Below are 21,644 nucleotides of genomic sequence, written 5' to 3'. Positions count from 1 at the left end.
AGAGGGCATCACAGCTGAGCTCCATGCTAGCCTCATACGTACATAGGCACGCTGGCACTTCCCGGGCGAGGGGTGGTGGGACTTTGTAGCATGGCATACATGTAATAACTGACAGTAGCCTGGGTTGGTGGTGTGGGGGTACAGGGGAGGGGAGGGTTTTCTGCATTATTCCCCCAAGAAAAATAAACTCTTCATGCAGCCTACAAAGACCATCCATTGCCTTTTCCGACAGCTAATTTTAATTATAGGGCAAAATGGTCCAACATAGCAAGTGGAGCTGGGAAATAGCAGGAGGCACTCTGCTGATTTACCAATCTCTCAGCTGACTTTACAGACCAGCACAGATTTCTCCACTTGAGGGGATAACAGAACAAAAGTCAGCATTGTTATTGGACTGGGAGGGGTTGTAAAGCAGGACGTGCTGTCACAGACAAAGATGTATAGACCTACAAACAGGATTTATTTAAATAAAGTAGGATTCCATCTGCGAGATAGAAACATTCTTTCCCTTATTTCTGAAATACACTGGAAAACCATTAAATATTACAAAACATGCCAGGATGTTTTTCATACAACTCAGCAAATTCAATCCTCCCTTTTGGATGTCAAGGGTGTCCATAAATGGTCAAGGAAGTAACCTTAGCCTCATTTAAATAAATACACATCAATAATTAATGCACCGCTCCTCTGGCAGGCCAGCTGAAATTTTGTGGATTTTAGGGTTGCAATTTGAGTCCACTCGGCAATGTTTTGCTTTCTGTTGCTTGCCAGCTGGCTTAGTGACAATTGGGTTTCCTGCTAACAATGGTGCTAGGTGGGTACACATTGCACAAAGTGATAGGAAAACTCCTTCATTGTCCTGCTGCAAGATTTTATCAGTAATATGGGATGTTCATTCCTTTGCTGTTTGCTGTGAGCAAATTGGCTGCTGCACTTGTCTACGTACAGTGCAGCATGTTGAGAGGTTCTGAGAATATGATAAGATGCTGTATAAATAGAACCATAGAATGGTTACAGCACAGAAGGAGGCCTCTGCAAAAGGAATTTAGCTACACCCACCAAACCGCCCCTTCCCCATAGCCCTGCAAATGTTTTCCCTTCAGGTGCTCATCCAATTTCCTTTTGAAAGCCACAATTGAATCTACCTCCACCACCCTCCATTCTAACCACTCGCTGAGTAAAAAAGTTTTTCCTCATGTCACCGTTGGTTCTTTTGCCAATCGCTTTAATCCGTGTCCTCTGATTCTCAATCCTTCTGCCAATGGGAAGAATTTCGCTCTATCTCCTCTGTCTAGACCCCTTATGATAAACACCTCTATGAAGTCTCTTCTCAACCTTCTCTTGTCCGAGGAGAATAACCCAGCTTTTCTAATCTATCCTCGTAACTGAAGTCCCTCAACCCTGGAACCACTCTTGTAAATCTTTACTGCACCCTCTAAAGTCTTCACATCCTTCCGAAAGTGCAGTGTACAGAATAATACAGTTTGTTTTTTTTTAGAATGCTTCTATGCACTAGAAATAGCAGACATTAGCTGTTGCATTTGTCCAAATAACATCCACGATGCTTAAGTTGATACCAACAAATTGAGGGGAGGAAATGTTCTCCTCCATTCATGATTAATTAGGTAGCATGAGTTGTCAGCAATGTAACTGATGCTATTCCTCAGACAACCTTTGATAAATAGTTAACTTTCAGTTATCCTCACAATTGGTAGAATTAGAAGCGAATCTGCTCGACATTCTGGGTGGTGTGTCTCAACTGAGTCTGTCATTGTTGGGAAAGCTGATGACAATGTTAATAGCCAAATGGAAAAAAAATAGAGTAGTTTTTTTTTCTTTTCACCACAGCATCATCGAGATTTTGTCAGAGCCACTGCGTCAGTGGTCTGCCACATAATGCTTATTCTATGGGTAGTCAGGTGTGTTGGTGCAGTGAGCTGAAATACAGCCATACCATGCCATAGAGTTGTAGGATTTTGGTTCAGTAACCCATCTACTGAATTCCTGATCTCTTCTGTTGCTACAGGAAGGCCTTGATCACAGACCTGGCATATGGAGAGGGCCGACAACAGGTAGAAGTCATACACGTTTCTCAATAATTAACTGGGGATCTGGGCCCTCGTCCACTCAACCACAAGCTCTGGTGGGGGAAATAGTATGAAAAGGGGTAAATGATGGAGGATAATTGGAATAAGTCAGTAATTTGCCATGAAGCATAATAAAACCACAAGAATAACAAGACACATTTAAGTGTAACTCTTCGCTCTCAGAATGCTAAACCCAACACTGACTCAAAGGAGATCTGATTGTTTATACTAAACAGTAGTAAAAAAAAAAGTTGCAATAATTTTTAACGCTATCGATAAATGTTTCAGATTCAGCCATTCTGTTAATATTTCAGACACTTATTGATGCTGAAGTGTTTCAGCCCCTCTCCAGCTTTAGTAGAGAGCAATCTCCAGGCAGGCCAGCCTAGTAACAAGTCATAAAAAATCCCCAGATACTGTTTGTTAATCTGGATCATCAGGAAAATGTCTATTTTCAAGCACATTCTTACTGTTTCAAAGACGCAGTCACTCGTTAACTGATGCTACCATTCTCCCTCCAATACTCTCTCCTGAAGGTGCTGACTTATTCTGGGATATAGTTCCATGGATGCTGGCAGTGCTCCAGAATTTTTGCCCAAGTAACCAGAATGATAGGTGTCAACTGTGACACAGTGGTAGCGCTCGATGGTTGTGAGTGGAAGACCCAGTCCAGCAACTTTTGAAGTATAGTCACTGTTTTAATGTAGGAAATGCGATAGCCAATTCGCACATAGCAGACTCCCAGAAACAGCAAAGTAATAATAACCAGATAATCTGTTTAAATGATGTTGTTTGAAGGATAAATGTTGGTCAGACCTCTGGGCAGAAACTCCCCTGCTCTTCTTTGAAACTGCCATGGGAACTCTTCCATCCAGTTGAGAGGGCAGATAGGGCCTTGGTTTAATGTCTCGTCTAATTGCCTGTAAAGCACTTTGGGATGTCCTGAGGTTGTGAAAGGTGCTATATAAACATAGTCTTTCTCTTCTGTTGATGCAGTGTATATTCACTGAGCTATTTTCCTTTTGGAATCAAAGCTGAGGCCTTATTTTGATATACGTATAAGCACGGGGTGCATTTACCCTTTAAGCCATCAGGAAGCTCCAATGTTACCACTGTAAAGGACATGTGACTTTTCTGCTGCATTATCATGAATGCTGAAAAAGAAGAAAATACCTTGCATTTATATAGTGCCTCTTCCATCTTCAACTCGTCCCAAAGCGCTTTACAACCAATTAAATACTTTTGAACTGTAGTCACTGTTATAATGTAAGGAACACCAAGCTACTTGAGAAAGACGAGGTGCACGAGTAAGACATGGAGGGGAAGCCCTCCTAAAATGATGTATGGGATGGGATTAGGATTTTCCTTTTTTGACTAAGCAGTATCTCAATGGTCTGAATCCAGATAAACATTTGGAAAAACTGTTCGGGTGAAAAGGAGCAGGAAATGGCAACATTTGGTACCTGGCTGGCAGATTGAATAATCCACCTTTCAGTCTGAATTAATTGTAAAAGAAGATTAAACTAGGGGTCCTCTCTGCGTGGAAGGCAAAGTGTGAACTTTAATATGCTGCCTGCTCATAGGGAAATCAAGTTGAAATATTTGCAGAGATTCCTACCTGTCATGGATGAGTTGCAGATCCCTTGTTTTTCACAAGCCACCTGTGTCTGGCTGAGGGAATAAATCACAGAAACTACACTGTTACCTTTTCAAAGTCTGAGAGTGGTGACAAGTCCAGACATAACCTCTGAAGGCAATCCATTCCACGTTGAAATGGTAATATGCTAATGAGTCACATAAACGCGTCTTAATTCCACTCTCTGCTAAGTTAGCTGAACTCTGTTAGGTGCGGGTCGGGATGCCACAGTTCATTGTAGCAATTGCAGAGGAGTCCGGTCAGCTGGGCAAAAGAAAAAAAGAGAACATTCAGAAGAAAAAGTCAACAATCCCTAAACTAGATGAGTGAAAGAAAGACTGGCATTTATATAGCACCTTTCACGAATACAGGATGACACAAAGCACTTTGCAGCCGATGACAAACTTTTGAAGTATAGTCATTGTTGTCATGTAGGAAATACAGCAGCCAATTTGCACTCAGCAAGCTCCTCCAAACAGCAATGTACAATAATCTGTTTTCGTGAAGTTGGTTGAGGGATAAATAATGGTCAGGACACCAGGGAGAACCCACCTGCTCTTTGCTGAAATAGTGCCATGGGGTCTTTTAAGTCCACTTGAGATGGCAGACGAGGCCTTGATTTAATGTCTCATCCGAAAGACGGCACCTCCAACAGTGCAGCACTCCCTCAGGAGTGTCAGCGTAGATAATGCACTCAATGTACAAAACTTGGAAGCATTGTGAACTGTGAGGAGGATAGTGTAGAACTTTAAAAGGAAATAGACAAGTTGGTGGAACGGACAGACAGGTGGCAGATGAAGTTCAATGCAGAGAAATGTGAAGTGGTTCATTTTGGTAGGAAGAACATGGAGAGACGATATAAAATAAAAGGTACAATTCTAAAGGGGGTGCAGGAGCAGAGGGACCTTGGTGTTTATGTGCATAAGTCATTGAAGGTGACAGGACAGGTTGAGAGAGTGATTAATAAAGCATACAGTTTCCTTGGCTTTATTAATAGGGGCATAGAGTACAAGAGCAAGGGAGTTATGTTGAACTTGTATAAGACGCTAGTTCGGCCTCTGTGGGAATATTGCGTCCAGTTCTGGGCGCCGCACTTGAGGAAAGACGTGAGGGCATTGGAGAGAGTAGAGAAAAGATTCATGAGAATGGTTCCAGGGATGAGGAATTTCAGTTATGAAGATAGATTGGAGAAGTTAGGACTGTTTTCCTTGGAGAAGAGAAGGCTGAGAGGTGACTTGATAGAGGTATTCAAAATCATGAGGCGTCGGGACAGAGTAGATAGAGAGAAACTGATCCCACTCATGAAAGGATTGAGAACGAGAGGGCACAGATTTAAAGTATTTGGTAAGCGAAGCAAAAGTGACACGAGGAAAAACATTTTCCTGCAGCGAATGGTTAAGGTCTGGAATGAGCTGCCTGAGAACGTGGTGGAGGCAGGTTCAATTGAAACATTCAAAAGGGAATTAGACAGTTATATGAAAAGGAAGAATGCGCAGGGTTATGGGGAGAATGCGGGGGAATGGAACTGAGGGAAGTGCTCTTTCAGAGAGTCAATGCAGACGCGATGGGTCAAATGGCCTCCGTCTGCACTGTAACGATTCTGTGAAGTCTCTGCAGTGAAACTGAAATCATAAACTTCTGACTCAGAGGTGAGAGTTCTACCAACTGAGCCACGGCTGGCACCCTGCCAATTGGAGCGATGTCCAATTACACATCCCTACATGGTCTGCACACCTAAACACGAGTGGACACAATATTGCACTTCAATACAGGCAAATCTAAAATGCTTCAATGGAAAGGAAGGAATAAAAGCGAGCAGGAAATCATCATGGGCAGAGGAGGGGGTTACATTGGATTAGTTTACCCTGAGGGCTTAAGGCAACTTATACAGAGTTATTGCGAGTCCAGTCTTTAAATTGGCTCCAACTACCAATTAACATTATGAACACTGACAGACAAGTAAAGACCCTTTGGTCCATCCAGACTGTCCCTCACAACTGTGATACCTTGGGCAGGATTTTGCGTTTTGGGTCGGGTCCCCTGACGTTGGGGTCAAATGTAGGTCCTGACCCTGCACCATGTTGGGAGCAGCCACCCAACATCGATTTTGCCTAGATTGGTCAATTAGTGCTCAGAAAGCGCACTCGCAGTCCAATTAAGGGAACGAGGGAATCTGTTGAAGCTGGAGGCCCTCCAGCGTGGAAGGAGCTGCAGCCTGCCTTTGCAGGTCAGGGAGAGAGAGCGTGCCTCTCCAAATTGAAATAAAAAATGGCCACAACTGCCGGGACACCATTATGAAGGAAGATCCCCTCCACGGGGCAGCCTTGTTGGGGTGGGGGGGGGGGGGGGGGGTCCTCAAAGACATCCTGAAGTGATAGCCGCCTCCTGGCAGCTGCCCTGCTGCCGACACCCGGGGGAAGGTCGGGGGAGGGGGTCCTACAGGCTGACTGGAAAATACCAGTTGATCTCTGATAATTGAGCTTGATTAGCCTTTTAATTATCTTAAGCTACCCGCTGCTTGCAGGCGGATTGACGTTCAGCCTCCTGATCCGGCCTCTGGGAAAATGGCTGGTGGTGGGATGGTGTCGTTAAACCAGCACACCAATGGCGATCAAAACGACTGAAGGTGATAACTGCATGTTTTACAGGGGAATAAAATAGAAGGAAAACAGCCAGAAATTTTGTAGGAATTTTCCCCAAACCACCCTAGCCCCCTATTCCTGAAGGCCGATGGCAGATCGAAGGTCACAATTCAGATTTTTTTTTAAAATCTGCTTTAAGTTTGTAATTTGGAATGGGAGGTTGGCGTCGTTTAAAATAAAGAGTGAGACCAGCTGACTCTGGAATATTTTTGGGAATTAAATATCTTTCCTCTTCTTACAATCTAGGGATTAAAATGTGTCCGAGTAGGCACACTGTAGCCTGCCGGACTGAACATTGAGTTCAACAATTTCAGAGCATGACGGGCCCCCCATTTTACTTTTATTTGTAGTTATTTTTTTCTTATTCCTTTTTTTATATATATATTTTTTGTGTTTATTTTATTTCATCTTAGTTTGTTCAGTTTGCTTACCCACTGTTTTTTTCATGTTTGTACTTGCGACTGTTCAATTTTCAGTCCGTTAACACCCTATCTGTACTAATGCTTTGTCTTTCAACACACCATGAACATATCTGTGCTCCATGACCTTCTGGTCAACTATTCTGTGACCTTGTCCTATCTACACCTTCTCCTTTGTTATCTCTTGCCCCACCCCCCACTTTACTCGCTTATAACCTTTTACATTTCTAATATTTGCCAGTTCTGATGAAGGGTCACTGGCCTGAAACGTTAACTCTGCCGCTCTCTCCACAGATGCTGCCAGACCTGCTGAGTGTTTCCAGCATTTCTTGTTTTTATTTCAGATTTCCAGCATCTGCACTAATTTGCTTTTAATTAAAATGTTGTTTCTGGATGGAAGTAGTAATGTTAATGGTTTCTTCAGTTTTTTAAAATTATATCAAACTTTCAATCTCAAATTACCAGCTTTGATTTTTTTTAAATTAATGATGAATCTAATGATAATTTGAGCACTTTGGACTCGAGGAGGGGTTGGAGGCTGCCACGGTTATTTAATGGTCACTTTCTTTCAGTTTGCTGCAGTTGTGAGATGTATTGATTGATGATGTTCTCACTAAATTCCTCTCATTACTGCTTAACAGCCCATTAATAGCTTTTAGACTGTGTCTGTCAATGGAACAGAATCAAGTTAAGTAATTTTGATGTGTTCTACAGACAAGTTTGAAAGATAAGCTGGTTGGAGCTTATTTTTGGTTGGGAGATGGTTATTCTTCAACTCCCTAGTTCCCTAATATTAGTTTAAAAAATTGTTTTTCATATTTACATTTTTATTTTTCTGTATTTGTTTCTTTTTGTATTTTTAAATATTTTTTTTCCTTCTTCTAATGATTTTTCTGTTCCCCCCTCCCCCACATCTAATCTGAGGTAAATTCTTAGAGGTGCCGGTCACCCAATGACACCTTGTCCAAGGGGCCATGGTTGAACTGTATGCGTGGGCATTGAGGGGGCAAAATTGGCCGTGAGTGGTAGCTAGAGGTTGCCAACCCTCCAGGATTGGCCTGGAGGCTTCAGGAATTGAAAATTAATTGCAAGCAAAACCCGAGAGAAAAATCATAGGGCTGTTTAAAAAAAAGTTTTTTATTCCCATTTTCTTTGACACTTGTGTTTCCTTCTTCTTTTGCTTTTGGGCCGCCTTATCTCGAGAGACAATGGATACGCGCCTGGAGGTGGTCAGTGGTTTGTGAAGCAGCGCCTGGAGTGGCTATAAAGGCCAATTCGAGAGTGACAGACTCTTCCACAGGTGCTGCAGAGAAATTTGTTTGTCGGGGCTGTTACACAGTTGGCTCTCTCCTTGCACTTCTGTCTTTTTTCCTGCCAACTGCTAAGTCTCTTCGACTCGCCACACTTTAGCCCCACCTTTATGGCTGTCCGCCAGCTCTGGCAATCACTGGCAAGTGACTTCCACGACTTGTGGTCAATGTCACAGGACTTCATGTCGCATTTGCAGACGTCTTTAAAGCAGAGACATGGACGGCCGGTGGGTCTGATACCAGTGACGAGCTCGCTGTACAATGTGTCCTTGGGGATCCTGCCATCTTCCATGCGGCTCACATGGCCAAGCCATCTCAAGCGCTGCTGGCTCAGTAGGGTGTATATGCTGCCGATGTTGGCCGCCTCGAGGACTTCTGCATTGGAGATACGGTCCTGCCACCTGATGCCAAGGATTCTCCGGAGGCAGCGAAGATGGAATGAATTGAGACATCGCTCTTGGCTGACATACATTGTCCAGGCCTCGCTGCCATAGAGCAAGGTACTGAGGACACAGGCTTGAAACACTCAGACTTTTGTGTTCCGTGTCAGTGCGCCATTTTCCCACACCCTCTTGGCCAGTCTGGACATAGCAATGGACGCCTTTCCCATGCGCTTGTTGATTTCTGCATCGAGAGACAGGTTACTGGTGATAGTTGAGCCTAGGTAGGTGAACTCTTGAACCACCTCCAGAGCGTGGTCACCGATATTGATGGATGGAGCATTTCTGACATCCTGTCCCATGATGTTCGTTTTCTTGAGGCTGATGGTTAGGCCAAATTCATTGCAGGCAGTCGCAATCCTGTCAATGAGTCTCTGCAGACACTCTTCAGTGTGGGATGTTAATGCAGCATAGTCAGCAAAGAGGAGTTCCCTGATGAGGACTTTCCGTACTTTGGTCTTTGCTCTAAGACGGACAAGGTTGAACAACCTGCCACCTGATCTTGTGTGGAGGAAAATTCCTTCTTCTGAAGACTTGAACGCATGTGAGAGCAGCAGGGAGAAGAAGATCCCAAACTTTGTAGGGGCGAGAACACAGCCCTGTTTCACGCCACTCAGGATAGGAAAGGGGTCTGATGCTGAATTGTGTCTTTCATATTGTCATGGAATGAGGTTATGATACTTAGTAGCTTTGGTGAACATCCGATCTTTGCTAGTAGTCTGAAGAGACCACGTCTGCTGATGAGGTCAAAGGCTTTGGTGAGATCTATGATAACAGAAAATCCGGAGCGGAACCCTAAGGCGGTCACGTGTCACCTTTGGCATGTTTCCGGCAGTTCCTGCAGCCATACCGGTGCCAAACGTCATGCTCTGCACTCCTTTGGACCCCACCAGGAAGGCCGAGAGGGGAGTTTTGACGACTGGGCAACTCTCAACCTCCATAACTTCGCCCAGGCATGTGCCATGGAGAGGTCACTCCATAGTCGCCTCACAGCGACCAAAACAACATGGAAGGCATCAGTTACAGGTTATAAGTCCAGCTCAATTGGCATAGAGATTGGGCGCCACGGGTTGCCTTTGTCAGTGGGAGAGGTCATCGCATCTCACTGGACAGCTACCGCCCGCCTCAAACCGGGCAGCCCCCGGTCAGAATGGTTCTGTCCCGCCACAGTCCACCTGCTTCAATGGGTGCTTGGAGCTCAGGGTCATTGCCTGACAAGTGGACTGTAACACTGCACCAAACAGCATGACTGAGAAAAGAAAAGGAGGTACCAGCCCTTCGTTTTGCAAGCTGGAATGTCAGAACTATGTGTCCTGGCCTGTCAGAAGACCTTATACAAATCAACGACTCTCGGAAGACTGCCATCATTAATAACAAGCTCAGTAGACTCAATGTGGACATTGCAGCACTTCAGGAGACACGCCTCCCTGTGAGCGGATCTCTAAGAGAGCAAGACTACACCTTCTACTGGCAGGGTAGGGATCCTGAAGAACCAAGACAGCATGGAGTGGGCTTCACCATCAGAAACACTTTGCTCAGCATGATAGAGCCACCTTCAAATGGCTCGGAACGCATACTGTCCATCCGACTGCTCACTGCCTCTGGCCCAGTACATCTACTCAGCATCTATGCTCCAACACTCTGCTCCCCACCTGAAGTTAAAGACCAGTTCTACGAGGAACTCCATAATATCATTAGTAGCATCCCTAATACCAAACACCTATTCCTGCTGGGGGACTTTAACGCCAGGGTTGCGGCCGACCATGACTTGTGTTTATTGGTTATGTAAACCTGGGAGTTGGGAATAAAGGCTCTGGACTGACAATCATGTATCATCGAATAGGATAATAAAGAGTCTTATTGCTTTCCAATTGGCTGTGGGAAGGTATTATGCCATGAGGTTGGACATTTTGAATGACTGAATCTGCTTTAAGTTTGTAATTGTAATGGGAGTTTGGCGTCATTTGAAGTTGGAGGCAGGAGGCGATGTGATGAAATCTCCAGGAATACATCCAACAGGAGTTGGCAACTCTAGTGGTAACCAATGTTGCCTGTAAATTGTTGTTGTTGTGCGGTGATGCACAGGCGCAGTATCTGACATGGAATGAGACCTGCACGGTCCCTTTCAGGCTGCTGTGCGGCCACACAGTTTGACAGGAACATTGGTGATAGGTTTTAACAGCCGATAGCGAGTCGGCAGCCCATTTTACAATCTGGCAGGTTTCAATAAAAAAAAATAATTATACGGGTATAAAACAAAGTTGCTGATTCATTAATGCTTGTTTTGTGTTACTGCCCAAGCCCTGAGTGTCATCAGGTTACTTGCCCTTGAGGAACAACACATGTAAACCCAATCCTACTCTCACTTGACTTCAACACATTCTCAGTAGGGGCTGCTAATTAACAAGTGGGAATAGATCCAAATGCTGTCCAATTTTCACCTCCCTACTTCAGGGATACTGAGCACCCTTACTGATATCCCAGCCGAGATTGGAATTAAGCTCAAGTCTGTCCTGATCTGTGTGCTCACTCACACAATGAATAAACTCACGGAGTAATCATGGGGACTTTGTTTTGTGTTCCATTTTATTTTATTGTAATGCGTCCCATGACGTCCAAAAGGAGACACAACAAAGCTTCCTCTGTCCATCTGTTTCTCCATCACTGGGTTAAATGCATCTCAAGCTTCCTCAATGACTGAATTATTAAATGCATTTCCGAGTACAGTACTGAGTCACACAGCAGCCAGGTCACTGTAATTAAAAGTCATTTGGAATGTAAGAGTTTAGACATGTTCCCTTAATGCCAGTAAGTGCTATATTAGTGTTGCAATCATATCACTAGTTAGTTCCAGTCTTAATTCATTCAATTACTCTGCAAAATGGGGCTTCAAAGCTATGCTTAAGCTTTTGCAGGCAAACTTGTTCGAACTATAATAAATAAAGTAATTATTCCTTTTTCATTTGATATTGGATTGTTAGCAATTCTAAGAAAAAAAAATAAAGTTTGGGCACATAGCATAATGGCTACATTATGAGGCCAGTAATCCAGAGAATGCGGCCTTAAAATCCCACCATGGCAATCAAAGAATTTGAATGCACTTTTTCAAAAATTCTGGTGCTCATAAGGGAGACCATGATCATTATGAAAACCCAACTGGTTCATTAAAATCTGCTATCCTTACGCAGTCCGGCCTAAATGTAATTCCAATCCCATATCAGTGTAGTTGTTTCTCTTAACATCTGTAGAAATTCTGATCAGATGTCATGTGATCGAGCATCACATGGTCAGAATGTCACATGAGCTAACCTCATGAGTGGCGCAGTGGTTAGCACCGCAGCCTCACAGCTCCAGCGACCCGGGTTCAATTCTGGGTACTGCCTGTGTGGAGTTTGCAAGTTCTCCCTGTGTCTGCGTGGGTTTTCTCCGGGTGCTCCGGTTTCCTCCCACAAGCCAAAAGACTTGCAGGTTGGTAGGTAAATTGGCCATTATAAATTGCCACTAGTATAGGTAGGTGGTAGTGAAATATAGGGACAGGTGGGGATGTTTGGTAGGAATATGGGATTAGTGTAGGATTACTATTAATGGGTGGTTGATGGTCGGCACAGACTCGGTGGGCCGAAGGGCCTGTTTCAGTGCTGTATCTCTAAACTAAACTAAACTTCAGGAATGCCTCCAACCAAAGTTGACAACCCTACTGAGATTAACTAACTCCCCAGTGACTGGGGATTGAATTTACAACTTTTGACTTGAGATGGCTGAGTGGCGTGTTGGCTTTACCTTGCTGAGCCATCAGGGGACTGTAGGGTAAGTCATGTCTGTTGAAGGTGATTAAATTTTTTAAGAAAGTAGTTAATGTGATAGATAAAAGGGTGCGCATGCATGTTATTTATCTGGACTTCCAGAAGGTATTTGATAAGTTTCCACACAAGAGACTGTTAACAAAAATGAGAGCACATGGAATTGGAGGTAACCTTTGACATGGGTAGGGAATTGGTTAGGATGTAGGAGACAGAGAGAAGGGATAATTGATATGTACTGAAATTGGCAGGATGTTGGTGATGGTATCCCTTACAGCGATTTGTACTGGGGTCTCAGCTTTTTACTATATTTTTTAGTGACCTGGATGAAGGAATCGAGAGCTGCACATCCATTAGGTGTCATAGTAAATAGTGTAGATGGAAGCAGAAAGTTGCAAAGGGACATTACCAGATTAAGTGGAATTCAATGTGGGGAAGTGTTAAGTCTTAGGTTTCGTCTTAAGAAAGATAGATCAGAGTATTTCTAAATGGTGAGAAGCCAGAGGAGCAAAGAAATTTAGGGCCCATATACAGAAATCACTAAAAGATAGTGGAAACTTGGCCATGTGAGCCGCATGGAAGATGGCAGGATGCCCAAGGACACATTGTACAGCGAGCTCGCCACTGGTATCAGACCCACCGACCGTCCATGGCTCTGCTTTAAAGATGTCTGCAAGCGCGACATGAAGTCCTATGACATTGATCACAAGTCGTGGGAGTGAGTTGCCAGTGATCGCCAGAGCTGGCGGGCAGCCATAAAGGCGGGGCTAAAGAGTGGCGAGTCGAAGAGACTTAGCAGTTGGCAGGAAAAAAGACAGAAGTGCAAGGAGAGAGCCAACTGTGTAACAGCCCCGACAACCAATTTTATCTGCAGCGCCTGTGGAAGAGTCTGTCACTCTGGAATTGGCCTTTATAGCCACTCCACGTGCTGCTTCACAAACCACTGACCACCTCCAGGCGCTTACCCATTGTCTCTTGAGACAAGGAGGCCAAAGAAGAAGAAGTGGAAAGTACAAACCATAATTAAAAAGGCTAATGGAACGTTGGCCTTTATCTAAAGGGGGCTGGAATACAAAGGAGTGCCACACCTCAGGAAGGATATATTGACTTTGGAGGGGGTGCAGTGCAGATTCACCAGAATGATACATTGGTTTAAAGAGTTTAATTATGAGGATAGGTTGCATAGACTAGGCTGTACTCCCTCACGTATAGAAAATTAAGGGTGATCTAGTTGAGATAGTCAAGCTATTAAAGGAGTTGATAGGGAGAAGCTATTTCCTCTGGTGGGGGAGTCCAGAACAAGGGGGCATAATCTTAAAATTACAGCTGCACTGTTCAGGAGTGATGTCAGGAAGTGTTTCTTCACATAAAGTGTAGGGAATATGTGGTCTGTTGAAGCTAGGTCAATTGAAAATTTGGAAAATGATTGATAGATTATTTTTTAACCGGGCACCGGTATTAAGAGTTATGGAACTAAGATGGTAAATGGAATTAAGATACTGATCAGCCATGATCTAATTGAATGGCGGATCAGACATGAGGGACTGAGTACTCCTGTACTGATGTTCCGCTGAAAGTGTTAAGGAGGAGGAAAATCAGAACAAGAGAAGACAAAAGTGGAAAAAAATAGTCAGACAGCTAAGAATAGTGAAGAGGCAGACAGGAGAGCAAAATTAAACAAAACAAAGAGCAGCATTCAGGCACTAGACAGTAGTTATGGAACGTTCAAATAAAATAATTTGTAGATGACGATAAATCAACATTGTGATGTGATGACATGTTTCTATCTTTAATGCTACTTCTTTTGTGTCTGACATTTTATTCTCAATTTTTTTTCACTTCCTAGCAATTGTGTTGAAATGTGTTTTGATTGAGTTTTTTAATGTAAATTATTATTTGACATATCATTTGCCTTACACCACATGGGGTATTATAAATTTGGAAGATTTATTATACCCCATGCAGAGTCCACAGGAGCTGAATGAATCCAACTGTAAAACGTGCAGACTTTTGCTGTTAACTTTATCTGTCGCTTGCCTCCTCTGATTGCTCCATGAGTTGGAGTGTATCGCACACACCAGATGATGCCAGGTTTGACCTCTGACCTGTGCTAAGTTAGTGGGTCTCAGTTTTTGGGGAGAAAGTGTTCCCAGATTTCCAATACCCTTTGTGTGAAGAAATGCTTCCTGACATCATCACTGAAGAGTCCAGCTGTAATTTTAAGATTATGTCGCCTTGTTCTGGACCAGAGGAAATAGGTTCTCTCTATCTACCCCCTCAACTCCTTTAATTATCTTAAATATCTCAATTAGATCACCCTTAATTTTCTATACACAAGGGAATACAAGCCTTGGAGCGGCAGTTGGGGCTGCTGCAATTTCCACACTGGGCTGGGGATGAGAAACAGTTCAGCTTTGGCCCTGTCCCCATTTCTATCTAATGATCCATGCTACAAATTACATGTGTGTGGACATTGAGTAATGATGGTTTTGGGTTCAGCTGCGATACCAGCCTCAGTCAAAACCTCTCTTTCCAGTCTCGCACATGAATGATGGGCTCTTATGGACTGGCTGTAGTCCAGTGGTCCTCAGACCAGTTGTAACATCCAGCTGAGATCAATTGTACTCGGCAAAGACTGGGAATCACACCTGGACCTACTCCACGTGTCTCCTTTACACAGAGTAGTGCCTTTCTTTAAGCATACTTTATCTACATAGTCATATGAGTCTATTGATTGCTTGTAGGAGGCAAAACCCATTGAGGATAAACGTCTACTTTGGACTCCACACATACAGTATCAATTCGAAAATAAATCTTATAACTTTAAAAAGCTACAAGACACATATTTTGAAAGTCAATGCAGGCACAAACATTATCTTTTCAGACAGAAGGATTAGAATTAATGAGCGGTGTACAAAATCTCACAATACTCGCTGTCAGGATCAAATTCTCCCAGGTCAGATATAGCATTGGCTAGAAACAGCGAAAAGCTCCTTCTACTGTACTCTGCTGCAACAGTTAGATTTTAACTTTATAGTTGGATTGAAATCATATTGTGTGAAATGTAGTGCTCTCTATTCTACTCTATGACCCCAGCACTCGCGTTTAAATTGTGTTGTGTGTGGTGCAAAGCTCTCTCTGATACACTCTACCTTAAAAGTTGGGTTGATGTCATGGTCTATGCAACTTAAAGTTGTCTCCAATGTATTGTAATCTATCCCAACAGTTAGGTTGAAATCGTGCTGAATTATTGGCAAATTTCTGTTCAGGACTCACATGCACTACAAACACTGCGACAATCTGCTTAAGAAAGTTACTTTTCCTCTCTTAATTAAATGTGAGTGGGGCAGTCTCTGTGATAATGTTGTACTGAGTAAACTTTAAAGAACTTTAAATCCTCATCTCTTTGGGATTCAGAAACCTCATTCAGGTATTACATTTTAAAAACCCTTTCTGTATTTTTATTATGTCACTATCAATTCCAGTGTAAAGAAAGTTAATACCAACTGCCTCTTTCTGCATGACTGAATTACACGACCACTTGTTGAAACAGTTACTCTAGCAGATCTGCTGACGCTCCCAAAGCACCAAGGAAACGCATACAAATATCGCCAGAGACCAACACTGCAATCAGGACTATCCTTGGTTAACAATACGAGCAGGCTGCTGCCCATCTGTGTGAGGGATCATATTTGTTAGCTCTTTGATTAACTTGAATAATTCATAGGCTGCTGACAGCATTTAATACAGCAAGAGTGACGCAAATGGTGGCACCTTGGAGATAAGACCATCTCAGCAAGCAATCTTTTATGCTATGAATATATAATGCCTGATCCCACAGTGAAGAAATATTCACACGCATTTTCATAGTCTTATGAAGTTAACTAATAATATCAGATACTCTTTTCCTCATTATAAAGAAACCCTGTTCAACATACTGGAGATATATACTGCTTGTTTTCATAGGGAAAGCAAGAAATAATTTTAACCCTTGGTGGATTGGAAGAGTGCTTTGGTCCTTCTAAAGTGAAATGCTTTTTTGCCTCAACCAATGTTAGTCTATTGCCAGTCATGTGAAACTTACAGGAGAGTAACCCAGACTCTACAATTGATCCTTCCTATGAGGAATACCCAGACCTTTGCTTTGGCATCTGTGAACGGTGACACAGGCTATAATCGAAACCTCAAGTGTGCATAGGGTCATGGAGTCAGGGCTGTTATTAAACATAAAAACATTGGAAACACACAGGTGACGTCAGCATTCAAAATAGAAGAACAATCAAACATGAATTAGGAGCAGGAGGAGGCCACTCGGCCTCTCAAGCCTGCTGTACCGTTCAACAAGATCATGGCTGATCTGATTGTCACCTCGACTCCACATTCTTCAGAGCAGGTGAAGTTGCGCCTATTTTCCAGCAAAGATCACTGCAATCAGGATTTTGTTTTCTTCACCGTCCCTACTCCCAGACACTGAGGCTAATTTTAGTTCCCTCACACCCGCCCTGGCTGAGATCAGCTAACAGCACAGACCAGGGATCAAACCTGGAGACTTCTCCGCCCAGGTGACTCAGTAACACACCATGTTGTGCATGCATTCATTATAAGCCCACCAACTCCCACGGCTACCTCGACTACACTTCATCACACCCTGCTTCCTGGAAGGACTCCATACCATTCTCCCAGTTTCTCCGTCACTGATGCAGCTGTTCTGATGATGAAATCTTCCACAACAGTGCTTCTGACATGTCTTCCTTTTTCCTCAACCGAGGATTCCCCCCCACTTTGGTTGACAGGGCCCTCAACCGTGTCCGACCCATTTCCCGCACTTCTGCCCTCACCCCTTCCCCTCCCTCTCAGAACCATGACAGGGTTCCCCTTGTCCTCACTTTCCACCCCACCAGCCTTCACATCCAAAGGATCATCCTCCACCATTTCCGTCACATGCAGCATGATGCCACTACCAAACACTTCATCCTTTCCCCTCCCTGTCAGCATTCCAAAGGGATCGTTCCCTCTGTGTCACCGTGGTCCACTCCTCCATCACACCCGACACCCCGTCCCCTTCCCACGGCACCTTTCCAGGCAATTGCAGGAAGTATAATGCCTGCCCTTTTACCTCCTCTCGCCTCACCATCCAAGGCCCCAAACACATCCTTCCAGGCGAAGCAGCGATTTACTTGTCATTTCCTTCAATTTATTATACTGTGTTCGCTGCTCACAATGCAGTCGTCTCTACATTGGGGAAACCAAACGCAGATTGGGTGACCGCTTTGCGGAACACCTCCGCTCAGTCTGAAAGCTTGACCCCGAGCTTCCGGTTGCTTGTCATTTCAACACTCCCCCCTGCTCTCATGCCCACATTTCTGTCCTTGGTCTGGCGCAGTGTTCCAGTGAACATCAACGCAAGCTCGAGGAGCAGCACCTGATCTTTCGATTTGGCACTCTACAGCCTTGCGGACTCTACATTGAGTTCAACAATTTCAGAGCATGACTGGCCTTTTTTTATATTTTTCTTTTTTTGTTATTTTGTTTTATTTTTTTAACCATGAGCCTGTTTTTTCACGTAGACAGAGCTGCTCATTATTCTGTCATTAACACTCTCTCTGGACTAATGCTTTGTCTTTCACCACAAGCATTAACACATTCTTTGCCTTTGTCCCATGACAGCTTTGTTATTTAATCTCTCCTGTCGTCTGCCCTATCACACACCTTCCCTTTTATTCTCTTCCCCAACAAACCAACCACCCCCCAAACTTCACTTGCTTAAAACCTAATTATTTTCTAACATTTTCCAGTTCTGATGAAAGGTCACAGACCTGAAACATTAACTCTGCTTCTTTCTCCACAGATGCTGCCTGACTTGCCGAATATTTCCAGCACCTTCTGTTTTTATGTCAAATTTCCAGCTTCTGCAGTATTTTGCTTTTATGTTGTGTATGTACTCACTGAGTCTCTGGAGAACGTTATTCATAGGGTTATTGAGTTTCTCCTTGAGGACTCAAACTGTTAAGAGTCATGTCATTGAGTGGACAATTGTCTACAGTTCGGTGAAATCCATAAAACCTGCAGCATAATTTTTTGATGTGTGTCCAACTGGAATAAATCCAAAATCAACCCAATGGAGCAATCTTTTGAGGAAAGGTCTAATAAAAATATGTTTTTTTTTATTTCTTAGAAAAGTATTTGAACAAGAAACATGGGCCAGATAAAGTGGAGCTAAAGGCTCAGCTGGATCTCACACACACAAAGAGGAGCAGTTGTACTTCCCCTCTATTCCAAAAAATGCTGATTATGTACTGAAGAAAAACACACACTGTGTGACCTTTCCCTGTGCACTATATAAATTTTGAAAAGTAACCAATGTTGTTAATCACACTTGAGTTTTATTGATGCAGATCAAATTTGCTGTCAGTATTATATAACTACATTCATTTAAAACTTATTTTTCTTGCACCAGATGCCTCAAAACCATATAAAAGGGATATTGCAGTAAATGAGGATTGAATATTTGTGTTAATTGCTTTTTAAAAAAATTATCGACTGCAACTTTTCCACCTCCACATAAAAGATAGTACATACAAAGTCACGTTTGGTTTACAGATGCACGGGCAGGGGTTTTCAAATATTGGCAGGCTGGCGAAGGGATGCGGGTGCGATTTGAAAATTGTGTTCCCAGAGGGTGGCACTGGATCCTGCCGCCTCTGGAATGGGTCGCAATTTTCAAAGGGAGGGTGGAGGGGAGGGGCTGTAGGGAACCCGGCCACCTCCAATTAACGGCCCAGTAAGGCCCTTGAGCAGCTTGTTAACAGGCTGGGGAGGGTGAGAAGGCAATTTTCAAAGTTGAAATCGCCAAACCTGAACCTTCGTGCACAGCTGTTAGGTTCAAAGTGGGCAGAAGGTAAAGGTTTCTTTCTGAGGCTGAAAATTTTCAGCAGCTGGGGGATTGTGTGCCAGATTGCGGACTTTACCTTCCATTTGGCCATTTCCCTGCATGGTTAGGCTGCTGGCCCTTCAAGGAACTGCCTGCTCTTTTCTGCAAGGCAGAGGTAGGCCCCAACATGGCTGCCGTCTACCTCGCCTCCTGGTTACACTGGGTGCCAAGCTCTTCACCAGTCCAATTGGGCATTTACATTTCAAGATAGTGACACATGAGCCATGCAGTTGTGGTATGGGTTTGGGATCCGGAAATTATCCAGGCTTCATGTTCCCATTACCAGTTTGAAAATCAAGCCCATACAAATGGGAATTAGGGAGACTTCGACACAATTGGATAGTACTATTCTTCCAGTTGTATCCTGGCAGATAACTGTGGGCAGCACAGGAGTGAAAATGAGACAGTGCTATGCTTGCATTGTTCCTAGGGTTCCTAATAAGCAGGACAATCCACAGTTAATAATACGAGTAATTAACAACAATCCAGCATTGAATGATGAAAGAATAACAGCTATATTATTTACCGTTTGAAAGAACTCTACAGTTGTATTTAACAGCTTACTTCAATCATTGCAAATGCTATCTTGCAGACTGACTTATCCAGACTCGATCTAACTAGGTTTCTAAATTGCAACATCTAAAACCCATCTTGTTCACTAATGTCCTTTAGGGAATTAAATCTGTCGTCCTTACTTGGTCTGGCCTACATGTGACTCCAGACCCACAGCAATGTGGTTGACTCTTAACTGCACTCTGAGATGGCCTAGCAAGCCACTCAGTTGTCAAGGGCAATTCGGGATGGGCAACAAATGCTGGCCTTGCCAGCGACGCCCACATCCCATGAAAGAATAAAAGAATTCTCAGGCAGAGGTAAAACATCCCATGGCACTATTTCAATGAAGAGCAGTGGAGTTCTCCCTGACATCTCAGCCAATTATCCCTCAACCAACGTCACAAAAACAGATTCTCTACTCAAATTGCTGTTTGTGCGATCTTGCGGGTGTGGAATTTGGCTGCTGTGTTTCCTACATTACAACAGTGACTACACTTCAAAAGTACTTCATTGGCTGTAAAGGGCTTTGGGTCATCCTGAGGTCGTGCAAAGTGTTATATAAATGCAAGTTGTTGCTTTGTTCCTTTAAGGGAGCATCCCCAAATGCTCCTACTCAAACTAATACATGATTACAGTGGCAAAAAGGGAAATTGGAGTTTTAGTGGTGTTTGGAAAAGTTGTGGGTTATTAGTCCTTCTGGCAATCAGTTTCAAACCTCTTACACTTGGGCAGGGCAGGAGGGTTGGGCAGAGGTACTTGTAGGAATGGAACCCACATGCTTTAATGTTATTTTCCAGCTCCCAGTACAGACTACATACGATACACTCTTTGTAATATGTCCCAGATGGCTTGTCCTCACATTAATGGTGACAGGAATTGGGTAGTGCCACAGTGGGAGTAAGAGTCTGCAATATTTCAAACATTTAAGTCTAAAGTGATGACAGGGTGAGTGTTTTATTTGACTAAAGCCTGCAGATGACTTCAAGCGTTTAGAAGCAGCCACATATTACAGTTTTAATGAAACCAATATATAAAGGTCACAGAAGAACTGCGCCTACAGCCCTCAGAATCCCACCAGATAAAATCACCAAATCCATGCAAGTAATAACAGGTGAGTTATCAGTTAGTTAACTCATGTACAGCTTTCTGTCACTGCTGTCACTGTGTTCTTACACTCAATTAGACACAATCTGCATTCAATTAATTTAAAAGATAAACACAGGAATACAAATTTTGTATCTTATTTTAACCATTGAATGAAATTTAAATACCTTAAAATGAACTTCTGGCAGCAAGTAGAAGTTCAGCCATTGTCCTCATTCATCACCACAAACTCTGTGGCCTTAGCACCAATTCCAACCTCTCCCCGGCCATTATCTCAGGCTAAATCAGACTGTTTGCAAATTTAGTTTCCTACTCAATCCCCAGCTCAACTTCTGACCCCAGATCCTTTCCGTCGCAAAGATCTCTACTTCCACTTCCCCAACATCACCCACCCTGTCTCATGCTTTCTGTCTGAAAGCCCCATCCATGCCTTTGACATCTCCAGACTCAACTATTGCAATGCTTTCCTGGCTGGCCTCTCATCCTCTGACCTCCTGCAACTTTCAGCTCTTCCAAACAAATTGCATGTATATCACATCTTAAATGTACAAAATCATCCCAAGCTACTTTACAAGGCCATGATCAAAACTAACTGGACACCAAGCCAAGGGAGAAGACATGAAGAAGGGTGACCAAAAGTTTGGCCAAAGAGGTGTGCTTTAAGGAATGTTTTGAAGAACGAGGCAGAACTGGAGAGGGAGAAGGGCTTAGATAGGGAAT

The 21,644-nt window shown here is 43.4% G+C and overlaps 1 long non-coding RNA gene across 1 annotated transcript; it reads right to left on the bottom strand.

Moving 5' to 3' along the window:
* Positions 1 to 134: 134 nt before the first annotated feature.
* On the bottom strand, positions 135 to 21,225 carry LOC137381417 (uncharacterized). Its single transcript, XR_010977174.1, has 3 exons — positions 21,092 to 21,225; positions 3,706 to 3,987; positions 135 to 3,241 (listed from the first exon to the last, which is right to left on the bottom strand). It is a non-coding gene; the product is annotated as an uncharacterized lncRNA (long non-coding RNA).
* Positions 21,226 to 21,644: the final 419 nt, after the last annotated feature.

Source organism: Heterodontus francisci, chromosome 22, assembly GCF_036365525.1.
Source record: "Heterodontus francisci isolate sHetFra1 chromosome 22, sHetFra1.hap1, whole genome shotgun sequence".
In the NCBI taxonomy this organism is placed as follows: Eukaryota; Metazoa; Chordata; class Chondrichthyes; order Heterodontiformes; family Heterodontidae; genus Heterodontus; species Heterodontus francisci.
Note: the sequence above shows the minus strand (reverse complement) of the source record. Positions and strands in the feature narration are given on the sequence as shown.